Source organism: Mycetomoellerius zeteki, unplaced genomic scaffold, assembly GCF_001594055.1.
Source record: "Mycetomoellerius zeteki isolate Tzet28-1 unplaced genomic scaffold, Tzet1.0 scaffold316, whole genome shotgun sequence".
In the NCBI taxonomy this organism is placed as follows: Eukaryota; Metazoa; Arthropoda; class Insecta; order Hymenoptera; family Formicidae; genus Mycetomoellerius; species Mycetomoellerius zeteki.
The window spans coordinates 169,309-184,081 of record NW_017257301.1 but is presented as its reverse complement, the minus strand read 5'-3'; the positions used below and the strand labels follow the sequence as shown (position 1 = coordinate 184,081).

At 37.3% G+C, this 14,773-nt stretch overlaps 1 protein-coding gene across 1 annotated transcript in view; it reads left to right on the top strand.

Moving 5' to 3' along the window:
* The first annotated feature begins 1,206 nt into the window (after window positions 1–1,206).
* Scgdelta (sarcoglycan delta) overlaps window positions 1,207–14,773 on the top strand; it is a 100,546-nt gene continuing 86,979 nt past the window's right edge. Inside the window, exon 1 of the mRNA XM_018451700.1 lies at window positions 1,207–1,217. The gene's annotated coding sequence lies outside the window, so the exon portion shown is untranslated. The remainder of the gene's footprint in view (window positions 1,218–14,773) is intronic.

Sequence of the window (14,773 nt, the reverse complement as noted above, 5' to 3'; positions counted from 1 at the left end):
AGCATGAATGTGAAGAGAGCGCGAAATGCAAATTCGAGATCGGAGTGCGAGCCGAGCCGAGCTGAGTCGTGAAGAACTGTAGAGAGAGCGCCGATGTCGCATTTGCATATAGAAATCTTGAGGGAACAAATTTTTCTTAAAGTACCTACCTCGCGTGCCCTCTCCACCCCCCCCCCTCTCTCTCTCACTCTACCCTTTTCCCTCCCCGTGCCGCCGTCCGACACCATCTCGTCCTTCTTCCCTGATTTGCATACAAGATTGCGCATGATGCTCTTCACGGTACGGCACGTTTCTCCTAACTCTTCTCTTTACCTTCTACCTTCAGAACCCTCTGTCGTTTCCCATCCTTCTAACGTGGCGCACTCTTCCTCGAAAAAGAATGACCGGAGATATCGAGCAACGTGACGAGGATTTTTAAATTGGCGTTGATTAGGCCGCCACTTCATTTTTCGTTTCTCCGACGAGATAAAAGACGAATTTTGACAAATTATCGTAGCACTCTCGTATCGATTATCAGATAAACGGGATAAGATTGAAAATTAGCATTTCGATTGAAGTGATAAAGAATCGAAGTGAACTGTTTAACTCTGATTTCAATTTTGTTTAGAAGCGGAGCGTAATCCTGACGCGTTTAATAAAAAATATTTAGAATTTTAAAAATGAAAATAGAATTGAAAAAATAACTGGTCCTAAAAGTAGAATCATGCTCGATATCGCGTCGCGTTTGTTGCACGAGCTAACAAATCGATTCGCTTTAATAGACACGGAATATTTCGTTTAAAAGAAGCGTTTGTAAAACGGAACGTAACAGGCTAGTTGATTGATGGTCTTGGAAGCACTAAGAGAGAGAGAAAGAGAGAGAGAGAGAGAGAGAGGGGGGGAGATGAAAGAGGGAAAGTACGACGTCGACGTCTTAATTCAAATATCTGCGTTTAGCTCTCCTATGGTTCTTCAACCTTAAATAGATATTGCTTCGGAGCCCCCGGAGGCTAAAGATCGGGAGCTGCATACGAAATCCGATATTTTGAAATCTATGCGCCGCTTCGTGTACCATTCTCTTTCGTACGATATACTAAGCCGATATAACATTGGTTACCAGTTAGCCTGTCGAAGCTCCCAGGGATTAGATTTGATTATCGCGCGGTCGGAATTGTTACTGCAGCAACAGACAACCTGCAAACTATAACCATTCAACCATGCTCGTGCTCTACTTCTCTGTCTCTTCTTATTTCACAATCGCATCTCGTGTCTCTCTGTCGACGAAACAATCGGGCAGATTTACGATTTCGAGCTGCGCGAAAGGAAAGTGACAATCCCACTTGCCGCGGAAAGGGACAGCGCTATTCCCATTGGCGAATTAATTTACATGAAATTGATAATTGATGTTTCCTTTACACGTGTCACGGTTTACGAGGCTACCACGGGTACATCGGATATTGATCACTCAGCTTGGCATGCGCCCGAAACTCACGGTTCGTTTCTATTTCGGATGCCGATCACGTTCGATATATCATCATATAACGTGTCATCGTTCGTGCTATCGCTATCATGACGATTCTGCGTGATGCTGTATTATCATCTTGGACATCATCGACCTGCTTTGTCGCTTCTAATCACCGCATAAACGTCTGTTATTCCCGATCTTACAATTGATCAGATTAATTCGAGTGCAAACGTAGAATCGGTCAGTCGCGATCAAAGTTTCCTTTCTCCGTACACTTCGCGCAGAAAGATCATCCGAGAAAACGTTCCCACGTCTCATCTCTAATAAACTTTATCTCTCTATTTCTGTGTCTACAAATTCTCGCAGTGGGAACTTGTGTTTGCAAGAGAAAGAGAAGAGAGAGAGAGAAAGAGAGAGAGAGAGAGAGAGAAAGGAAGAGAAAAAGTCAGTCTGAAATCCTATCAGTGTCAGAGCGCCGTAGATAAAACGTTTACCGAAACACCAGGCAGCCCGCGACATCGAGTCCCCAAACATTAAATCAGACACGTAACATCGCCAGGGGATTCGATACGACGTTCGCCTTTCGCTTGAATTCGCTCGATTGGGGGCGGAATCAAACCGATCTGCCGCGGAAACGCGGAATGACATAACGCGAATACCTGCTGTCTCTACATGCGCTCGATTCGTGCAGCCGATTTCACAAATGTTTCAATCGCGCGCGTTCTATCTACTTACTATCCCCTAACAGCACATCAAAAATAAACCTCCAATTAGTTGAGCATATCATACGTGACGTCACCAACTAAAACGCATTATCGTAGATGATGTTGACTACAGACAATGCGTTCATTTGTCATGCGTCCGATAAATCCAAATGCGGCGCGTTTATGCGAACTAAATTTTACTGCATTGTCATGTACAATTATCGCATCGTTACGTCGACATACGTTATCTCATTTGTGTGGCGCAATAGTGCATACTGGTTTGGATATTCATCGAGCAGAAGCATTTGGAGTTACCTTGAGCTATCAATACTATAATATGATACAACATTGTCTAACATTTCCTTCTGAATGTAATGAGAAATTATAGTGTTAGGATAACATTTCACAGAGAGATATTTCTCTCTCGAAAAAATTTTAATCTAAGAAATTTTTAATCGGAAAAATTTTTACACAAGGAGTTTAATATGATTTACAGAGCACAGCCTTGATGAAAACATGATCTTCATCTACCGCATATTTTATGTAATTGATTAATTATAGATAAACTATTATATGTACAGATTTTATTTATGGCAGCAGTGGAAAATTATTAATTCACGAACCTGTAAAAAAAATAACTCAAAACGAAGATTTCGACTTTTTCATGTCGCTTCGATTGTGCGGGTGGCGTGCACTTTCGGAGAAGAAAATATCGCATATCGGATGCAGTGGTGGCAGATGCCGCAGGCATAACAACCCCTCGCATCTTTCCCTCTACTCTTTCTCTGCGCTGCAGCCACAATGGTCTTATTTCGCGCGGGAGAAGCGCACCGTCTTTATGAACACAGCGAAGACCTCGCCCTAGGCATTAGCATAGGAAGTGAGAGTTTCCCTTCATCGGCGTTTCTTTACGACAACGCTTCTATATTCGTTCCGCGGTATAGGATAGACTACAAGAAGTAACAGCGGCTGTTTTTCTGTAACGACCGTGTTTAACGGTAAAGAAGCAACGAAAAATTTATCGCGTAATTACAATACCTGCACTCTAAGAAAATTCCATGATAAAATAAATAAAGAGTCTAAGGAAAGATATTCTCGGTCAATCAATTGAGCAAGAGAAAGCGAGAGAGAAACGTTCTGAATTATTAATATTTATATAGGTATATTAAAGCTTCATACGCTTATCAAAGATAATTTAAGATAAACTCATGATTGAAATAGGAATAGTAATGACTGTTCTTATTTCATTTATGAGAAATTGTACAATTATATCTAATATTACAATTATAATTGTATTATTAATAACCATATAAGATTTTGGAGAGGTAATTGCAAAGAACCATACTTTATCTCACCACGGGTATATGGATAATGGAAGCTATCAAAAAGAATGAAGTTTCTCGATTTGGTAGACGTTTGTCATTAAGATCGTTGTCGTATGCATTCGTAATCGTATTCATTGGACCGCCGACCAAGTGTGTCGCTCCGTATGCAACACAACGGCAAGATCTCGCGGCAGGGAAACGCATTAAATTGGAAGCGAGCAACGTAAAGCCGCAGCGCCGCGCGACTGTACAGGGAGCGACATTAATACGATATGTTCAAGGGATCGTAAAACGACCCCTCGGTAATGTTTAATACGCGACGGCAGGCTAGACAGCGTTTCGTGCGGTTGCGGAGCAACGATAAAGTCCGTTGCTCCAAATTCGAATCACCGGCTACCACCTTCTATGCTGCGGAGGCTCGCACGATGGCAGAACCCTCCATCTGCTGCTTTCGAGCGCCGTTCTGATATACACGATGTACACACGCGAAGGGACGTGCTCCTCGGTACGGAATTGCCGAGAGAAAAATATTTAAACTGCGTATAAAAATCGCGGACCAAAGCATGATTCGCATGGCGTCTCTTATACTTAATAACCGACAGAGAAATCCGCGAATGTGAACGAATATGAATTCCTATCGCGACAAAGTTCATCGACGACGGAATTACAGAAATGCATATATTATAATGTATTTTATCTAATAATATGGGGAAAGCATTCTCTCGGGAATGGTTTGAGTGTTTGGCTATAAATTATACCTTCGACAAATTGTATTGGTAGACTACGATCGACCATTCACGCATCGACCGAAAGTAAATCTCCAATAAATCACTGCATTTTCGAGCGCCACCGCGCGTGTTGGATGGAGTCTGGATATAAATTCAAAATTGTATGATTGGTGGTAAATTAATTTAACGACGGATTTACGTCATTTCATTAAGCTTAGTACATTCTATACACTCGATTGCGTATAATAATTTCGCGATATAATTGATCCCGTGATTATCAATTTTCTCATTAATTAATTGGTTCTCATTGAAATTCTATCAAGATGATAATAATAAAATAGCGTATCGTTAACGTTTAGAAAAATACGTAATTATAATACAACGCCCCGTTGAAACACCTGCTACTGATTACCATCCCATCACCAGTGAATGTAATCGTTTTTTTTCTTCGCGCAAGATTTCGATATTAATAAGAATCAAATATAAACGGCGCGGAGCAAAAGATTGGATTACCGGACAATTTTTTAAACATCCTATAAATTTTATTATGCGGGAGCCCCGCACGTAAAATACCCGCGGTCTTATTAATGCGTTTCATTTATTCCCATCAGAAGTTCCGTGCCCACCCAAGTAATCTCGATCCCTCTCGGAATTCTTTCACGGCCCGTAGGAGCTTTCTTCGCTTTAAAGCCGCATTCTCGGAACGAGAGAGATCTCTTTAACATTTATTGCTGCATTTGTTCCCCTGGCATTTATTGCGGGATTCTCCGTGAGAAAGAAGACATCCCTCGTTGCTAAGCAAATTTCGTTCTCCAACTATCGCTTATGTAGCTATCAGAGATATCTATATACAGCTCTGACATTACAGAAATTAGCATAGCAATTGGATTAATGTGAAAAAAATGCCATGAAATTTTTCTTTCTACGAATTCCTTTTATGTCAAAGTAAATTATAGGGGAAATTCGCTGATACTGACATAGGCCTCTTAAAGCGACATCCCCTTATTTTTCAGAAACTAACTATTACATTTTATTAATACTAATAAAAACATGATCTGTTTAATTAATTAAAAAAAGTGTAAAGTGAGCATAATTCATATATTTGTGGCTTGTTTCTATATAAAATCAGCTATATATAAAAACAAATTCTATGAATGCGAAAATAAAATTCTTACGATTTTCTCTTGCAAATTGCGTAATTTAAATAATAGTAACTATGAATTATTAATAATATTACGTCGTTTTAAATGCTTGTAGTTTCCTAAATCAGTTTTATTTATATTCTTTCTTTCTTAATCTTTTCATAATACGGTTTTAAATATAATATCGGGGTGCAGCATAAACTGACACACCTGTCTGTAAAACAAATCATGATCCAACTTAATCTTTGTAATGTTGCTTTATTGTGTCAAATAACTCTATCGAACTTGAAGACAATGGTACATATATGGAAAAGCCCTTGAAAAGCTATCGCGTTACATATTTGCATCTTTCAGAACATCATAAAGTAAATACGCATATAATTCAACAAAAATGTTTTATATCAAAGTGAAAAGATTCTGGAAAATCTTATATACATTCATTTGTAGGTATTTTATACAGATAATTTCTGTAAAAGAAAAAGAATAGGAATATGTGCACTGTCGACTGTGTCAGTTTTGGAGCCCATTTTGTCAGACGCTCATTTTTGCTTATCTTACGAAAAAATTAATTATTGCAAAATTACAAACAGTATTATAAAAACTGCTTACGTTATCTGCAAGAAGACATCTTTAGTTTGTATTTAAAGTTTTATTTTCTTTTTGTTTAAGAAATATTGTCTACAAGTGGTATGTCGGTATCGGCAATCTTCCTCTATTAAAAATAAAATCATCAAGTGGCTCTTTTAAAACGTCTTGTAATTAAAAAATGTTAATATATTAAGATATTATTAAGTAGAAAATATATGGGAAATATGATTTTAAAGATAATTTTAAAAGAGATACAACGAATGTATACTCATTTTATATGCACTTTCTTCCGCGGTTCTATCTCTTCGAAGGAAAATGTCAACCAGCAATACTCGCAATGCAGCCGCCGTAAGAATTATGCGTAGTACAGCAAGCACCGATCTTATGGAAGAAATTCACGCGGCGCTTGAGAGATACATTGGTCCTGTAAAGGAAGATCCTCACTAAACACGAAAAGGCCCTCGATAAGCAGGCTCGGGACGTTAATGCGAAACTGATCGAGGAAAACGACATTTTCAGGGTGATGCTACGAGGAGACGCGGGTCGCTTGGTATTTTCCGGCGAGTTCACCCCATTAAACATTTTTGCTATCTCGCTGGGATCTGCTCGAGGGTAGTCGCGACGGTAGAAGCGAGAAGGAAAGAAAGAGGAGCAAGGTGCAAGAGAGAAAGAGAGAGAATTGTACGAAAGCTTGAAGATGGAAGAGGAAGAGAGGGAGAGGGAGAGGGAGAGGGAGAGAGAGAGAGAGAGAGAGAGAGAGAGAGAGAGAGAGAAAGGATGGAAACGAGAGCGGGATGGTGTGGGGTTTGCAAGAGCTGCTTGCTTGCTAGCTAGCTAGACGTCGGCACCTGTTGCTTTTACAGTCGACCCTACTTTCTCTCTCCGTCTTTTCCTCCCTGCCTGACCTCTCTCTTTGTCTCTTTCTTTTCCTTTCTTTTCGCGTGCTCTTCGTATCACGTTTTTCCCTTATCCTCTTTCTTTCTTTCGTATACGTACCTTGATTCCCTGACATGTTTTTAAGCGCCCTGAGAGGGTTAGACAAGTCGCTCAAGACTCTTTACGCAATTCAGCTTTATCCAAACGAATTGTCTCCTCTGGAATTTTGCCACACGATCGGCTACGAATACTGCTTTACGTATACAATTGACCGTCTTTTCTACTTAAGAGATTCGTATTTAATGTCCTCTATTTTAAAATATGATCGAATATAAATTTTCTTTAAATTGTCTGCAAAATCGTATTTAAAAAAAATACGAGCGTTTTCAACAAATTTATTTTCACGCGAGTTTATTACTTAATATCTAAATGAAGATTAAAGAATTTTCTAGCTTCGAATATGATAGACGGATATGGAATGTTTTTCAACTAATAGCGTTTTTCATTGGCAGAACTAGTGCGCACTCAGTGCACATTAAATCTGTTGTACATTATTCTAATCTAAATGTAAAAGTGAGAGAGATAGCTCAATTGATAAAATGTTCGATGTGTATTTTATCAAATAGCACAATAAAATGTATTGAATATTTCGCGGTTTAATTCGTTTCTATATTTTTATGTACAATGGCTCTAAAATGCACTGAGTGCTCATTAGTTCTGCCAATGAAAAACGCTATAACTTATCAAGATTTAATAACTAACCTATCAAATCTTAAAAGGGTCAACAATTTCATTATTGAGATAATTAATATTTAAATCTTTGTCGGTAACGTGGGAAAAGAAATTATGTATATTAATCGATATTTTGATTGTGAATTTTGGTAGATTTTAAATTTGTAAAAAATAAGTAAAATATAACTCGGCTTCTATGATAGTAAAATAAATTAAATATAATTTTTTTAGGACCAATTTTTAGGTAAAAACTCGTTATTAAAACTTTGACAAGTATACCAGAATGTTTTAAAATTTTATAATAATAAAAAAAAATAAAATTTGCTTTTTTCAAAGAGTTCTATTGTTGACGGAAGAGTTAAATTTCATGTTGCGGAAGATTAATTTAACATGTAGAGTCGAGATTCTCTCGACATGAAAATTCAATGTACTAGAATAATAGTAATTGCACGCCATCGATATACTCCAGCGTTCCTAATATAACGTCGAAACTAAATCGATGAGAGTTGAATTTATCGTAGAGATGAGATCGATTGCTCTTTGCTATGGGCGTACAATAATCAACCGCAGCTCCTTGTATAAGTGTCCCATATCCGGCGCACGACACGTTGGTATTTGCCATTCAACGACGTGAGGCGCCAATACGGAGGGTACGCACGTATAAGCGGCATACCATTGTGACGTGGCTTGATTATGTGGTTCGTACCTCCAGTAGCATGCCTCTTACTTCTCGTTGATCCTCTACCACTCGACACTCCAACGGGTATAGGATGTGTTTTGTGCCCTATCCCATATCGCTTGCGAGTCCGGTGTGAGGATACTCTACAGACACTGGTATTATGTCCGTCATTATCCTGTAATAACAGTCTCGATCGATAGGCATCATCCTGTTAGAATTAACTTTGTGTTATTAGAAGTTGAGTTTACGTTACGAGAGGTAAACAACGTTCCTCGAATTCTCGTAGAATTGCTGCTGCAGCAAGAACATTATCTGGTGGAGTTTAGCAGTAGTTACACTCATTTCGCCCGTTTTTCGAAAAACGTGTTAATATCATTTGTAACAGACTATTAACTCTTTACGGATACTTCACAGTAATTTCGTACTGTGGGCTATAATACAGATGGTAGCTAGGTTGAACTTTTTAAAATAAAATTGTTTATGTTTTTACTGGTAGAATTTTATATTTATCATTTTTTTAAAACTATTCTTAAGCTATGCAAAAAAAATTCTTAAGCTATTCAAAAATTGCCTGAATATAAAGAATAATTTCGTGTTGTATAAGTTGTGAATGAGTTCTTGATACATTGCATAGACGTACTTTATGTGATATATTAAGTGCGAATTTGATTCACAGTAATCTCAAGGGGACTATACCGCTGCGGTGAATTCATTGAATATTATTCTAACTGTTAAAGCCCGATTATATCAACATTACTTCAATTTTAAGCGAGGCTTAAAACTCTCTTCCTTTTTGTTTCTTTATCGGTTTTAAAAAAAGAAAGAGATTTTTAAGTTTCACTTAAAGTCAAAGTAACGTTGGTGCAATCGAGCCTAAGTGCAATAATGATTATATAGATATATATAAGTGATATAATTTCGAACATGGAACAATTTTGAGCAAAATAAAATTTGAATCTAATTTTCGAGGTTCAAGTTTGGTGAACCTGATTTCATTATGTGAAGAAGAGTAACCAAACAGAGAAAAAAAATCAAATTTAAACTTTGAAAATTGAATTCAAATTTTATTTTGTTCAGAAGTATACCATGTGCGGCGAAATTATACCATCTTGTCTTATGTGAACATATGGAGGGTATTGTTTATAACGGTAATTTACTTATATGTCTTTATCTCTTTTTTTATTACTAAACGATTTGTAAGAAAGGAAGTTCATGTCGTGATTTATTTCATGAATTATCATAATCGGTATTATATAAGCACATGCGAAACAGTCCAAATAGAGAAATAAAATGTTAGAATTAGAATTTAAATGCTCAAATTCTGTCGAAAATTAAGCGAATTTTGCAAAACACGCCTCTACTTTTGAAACTCTTTCGTTCATGTTACGTCTTAAAAAAAAAATCAAAAGCGTTATTCGTGCAAATAACGCCTCTGGGTTACATTCCCGGTCACTGAGTATAATGGATGGTGCAAATCATCGATCATCCTTCCTTAATAGCCCGATCCCTGCGCCGACTAAAAGGGGTCACGTCCCGCTTTATACAAGACATATCCGAGAAAAATCGTTGTCACTTCCAGTTTAACAACCAGATATCCTTTTATGCTGCAGAATCTTTCCTTGCCTTGCTTGTAAGTTTCGCTGAGCATGTAGGTTTGAAAATTTCAATATATAAACGAAGTAAAGAAGGAAATCACACAAATAGTGACGGACTTGAAAAACGTTTTGTTTTCTAATAATGTCATTTGTGCCGTAACTTTTCGATAAAATGCATAATACTTAATAAATCGGCAAATAATTCTTGGCAAAATGTATATATAAGAAATTATCTATCTATATACGTATCTTTTTATTTGAAAATAATTTTTCTTCTGCGAAAATTATTCGGATTAAATATTGTATTAATATTAATCTCTTTTAGTTCATTCCCTTGAATTCCTTATTTGTCTTTATTGATAATATATAATCTTCGAAAAACACATAATATATAACAAAATTAATTGCACTTACCTCGTATTTGCTCTGCCATCATTTGTTTCCTAGGCTTCCTTCTTTCCGTTCTCTTCCCAAATTTTGTTGTACTCATACAGCAATCACTCGCGAACATAATTAATTATCGCACATCAACTATCAGAATATAACGCGTGATACTTTGCAAGGCACTTTCGTACACGATGCACAACACACGAAGTACTATTAATAAACGACATATAATATTTTATGAGTTTTCGTTACTTGAATTGTTTGAATCAATTGTTCCTATGTCAAGTGTTATCACACGTTTTAAGACGGGTGAATATCTGCTTCGGTGAGTAGTCGTAACAGTTAATTGACTGTATGGATTAATCATTGATTTTTCATAAAAAGTGATCGTAGTTTGAGAGATAACGAAAAAGAGCGACTCGTCCTGCCTATTCGAGTGTCACTGTACGAATGGTAACGCGGCGACATTGTATACACAACGCAATACTGTATGCCAAACATCAAGGTTGCGTGCCAACCGTTGCGTGTTACCGTTTCGAAATATTTAATCTTTATTAAATTCACTATGAATATTGTGTTTCTTGCATTTTTACTTTAATTTTTAATAAACGATCTGGCTGATCGTGTATATGTTCCATACTTTCAAATTGAAAACGATTATACTTGATGACCGATACGAAGTATTTAAAAAGTGTAATGCAAGAAGATTCATAGCTATAAATAATGTATCTTGAATGCATTTGTTTATGGAACATAATAATACATGGAGCAATTTTTTCGCTGTTAGAAATTCGGAGCGCGAATAGGATGGCGACTTTGTGCGCTACATTACACACAGTACATTTCACGACTCTATGAAATATTTAACATATTGCAAAATATATGTCGAATATTTTATTTCTTATATATATATATTTATTTCAAATTATTTGAAATTTAATGTTATTACATTTATAACTGTTATTGCATTTTATATGCTTATGTCATTAATATTAGCTGTGTAATATATAAATGTATATTATTCACAACCACATTTAACTCATCATATTTTTTAATATGATTCTAATTTTTTTTATCAATTATCAATTTTATCAATTTTTTTATCATGCTTCTTGTTTTTGTTATTTTTCTACTAAATATTACATTTTTATTATTTTTATTTTTCTAAATATTACATTCATAGTTTACTACTATATTATTACATTGAGATCTAGCAGCGCCAAGTGTTATTACACGAAAAATTTTTCATTTACATTAAATTTTTTCATTTTATACGATTAATTCTTTAATAATTTTTTATGATAACACTTGAATTGAGCAAGGTAACGCAATTTTGTGATAATGTTTTGTATAATGTTTTGAAGGAGAATTAAATAACCACTATTTTAATTGGAAGAGAAAATGTCTTTGACGATAATAAAATTTAACTTGGCACCAGTTGATATCAAATCTTTTATACAAATAATACATATCATTAAGTTTAATAAATTTTATGATATGATTTTCATGTAATAATTTTTGAAGGGGAATAAAGCTATTATAACTTGGGTTGGAATAAAGAATATTATTCATAGCCACATTTAACTTATATGTGAATTATTTAATTCTTCCTTTTAATGATAATTGGAGTAATTACATAATTATTTTATTTTAAGAAAGATTATTAAATTTATTATTTTAAAAATAAAAAATATTTTTGTTTCGTACGGAAAATTATTTATGTGTAAATTAATTTATTATTTTAAACTACTTTTAAGTTCTTTATCCTAAGAAAGGCATGAAATTATATAATTTTAATAAAATCAAGAATTTAATAAATTTCTAAAAATAAACTTTGTTTAAGGTTTTAATGAAATCACGCTTACAAATATAAAACAATAAATATTAAATTGATTCACAAAATTTATTTATTAAATCGTCTCAAAATATCGAATATGAACGAGTTTAAAAATATCTATCTATGAATATGTTATATATAAATATATATATCAAAAGTACTTGTTATACTTAATCAAATTTGTCGTAAATTTTATCCTTGCTAACCTGGGTCCGTATTTTTGAAAAAAAATGTATACAAAAAACTAAGGAAATACTATAGCATATGTTACCTGTACTTATAGTCTTTCTTATACGTTTTTTTTCAAGAATAAGGGCCTTGGTCATCTTAAAATTGTGTAGGACCTAAACACAAAGATTGCCGTAACTGAGTCATGAAACATAAGTCGTAGTTGTAGGTTGACCAAGGCCTGTTACGCAATAAAGTCGCAATTCATAAGTCGTAAGAAATTAACTAATCATAGTCGATTATTTTTGTTATATTGAACTGTGATTGGCTAATTTCTTACGACTTACAAACTGCAACTCTATTGTGTAAAGACTCGTCTACATAGACGTAGACAGTCGTAACGTTTCAAATCGTAACAAATTCTAATCGAGTATTCTCTTTATTGTGATTGGTTGGTTTCCTACGATTTGAGACTTCATGACCGTCTATGACTTCTATGTGGACGATCTCTTTAGAGGCCCAAAACATTATGCGTTAACTTATGATTGCGCCTCACGTTTCACGACTCAGTTACGACCATTTTTGTGCTGAGGCCCTTATTGAGCACATTTTCGTATTTGTCTAATTGTAAGAAGGCGAGAAGAATCCACGGCATCTTTAAATCCCCGTAACTCTGTCGTTATCGAAAATAATCTAGAAAGACCGTGAGCCGTTTCTCTTACCTTTCTCCGGGAGAGATAGCGAGTCGAAAAGGGGAGAAAGCAGCCGCGGCGGCGAGTCGGTAAAGGCGGCCTTGTGGAGATTGAGAGGAGATCGTAGCTATGAGATAACGGCAGCCGCGGAGCAAACGAGCTTCGCCGAGTTTGGACAAGACTTTAACCGTTTAGGTGCGACGTACGGGTCGCTTCGGCGCCAGCTGAAAGTGACTGCCGTGGCCGTGTCGTTGCTCGCGAAACGTTATCTGATGGCAGCGGGCTTAAGTCGGATGTAAAAGTGTTGACCCACCCCGTTGTGACCAGCCCCTAGCGGACGAGGGAGGCTAAATACGTGAATCGTTAGGAGTCGCCGGTTGCGCGGCACGTTTCGCGATTATCGCAATTATTTCTGCGAGCGTGCAAGATCCTGATCTCGTTTCCGTGCAAAGAATCTAGAAAGAATAAACGTAAATGGTCCATTGCAATCAATAACGAGCTCCATGAATTGTCTGCACAAATTTGTCACACGATTCTCCACCCTCGAAATCATTGATGGGTCTGATCGCGAGTTCAGATATCTCGCATACGCGATTCGCATGAAGGAGGAATCGGAACAGTCAGATTTCGAGATTCTCGGTCTAAGAGTGCCATGAAAATACACTTTTCGACACGCGAACGTTTTGGGAAATCTCTCCGACTGCCGAAATCGATATTCCGATTGCAGGAACACTCGGAAAACGATTTTTCCGACGCGCATAAAAATTCTTGCCATCATCGGGACGGTACGAGCGGCACGTAACGGCGATCGACGGATTCCGATCAGCGTCGAGTCCTCGTACTCTTCATGGCGCACGTACGCGCCGTTCGATCGTTTATTTCCGTTTCGCGCGACCGGCGGATTCGACGGCGGAACGAGACTCGAGATAATCTCGCTTCGGAACTCCCGCACAATTCCGTCAGCTAAACCCATTTTTCAACAGCGCTCCCGCTCGTCCGGGTCTTCCGACGGAAGTCACCGTTCATATCCAGCCGGCTTAGCGCTTCCTAGCTAGACTTTCCCAAGCAACAGCGACAGATAGCGGGAAGAAGACGAAGGGTAGAGGAAGAGAGGGAGAGGAGAGAAAGAGGCACAGTGAGGAGTTGCACGAAAACACGGCGGAGGACCGGCGTGTTGTTGGCGAAGAGGAAGAGGAGTCACGACGCGGCTATAAATACACGCGCCACCTGCAGCTAACGTTCACCGGCTAACGTACAGACCGGAGACCAAGAGAGAGAAAGAAAAAGGGGGAGAGAGAGAGGGAGAGAGAGAGAGGGGGGAGGAAGGGAGAGAGAGAGAGAGAGAGAGAGGAGCGCGTTTCGTTGCCAGACTGTAACGCGAAAGCGTGCACGGAAGTGGCTGTCGCGCGCGTATCTCAACGCGGCGACAACTAAAAGAGCTGGGTCCGCATTCGACACGCGGTTCACTCTAATTTCGCTTTTTCGGATATCTCCCCGAACTGTGATACTAGTCGTAAACTGCAGAATAATTCTGCCATTAGTGATCAAAATCTCGGAAATGGATGAAAAATGTGTTAACGCGCTTATTAAAGTACATTCTTTAAAGAACGCAGTAAAATCTAATTTTTTATTGCTCTAATACTTTATTAGAGACTTTAATTCCAACGGAACTACCGAGAATTGCCGTAGCCAACTGTCACTATATGGATAAAGCAGAAGCTAAGAATATGAAATATCTATTATGTTTTAGTCATAATATTATTCTTTCATCCTCCGACAAGGTTTGCACTTTCAACGTAGACTTATTTTTACGCGAAGAGCGCGAGAAAAAGCGAGAGAGAGAGAGAGAGAGAGAGAGAGAGAGAGAGAGAGAGAG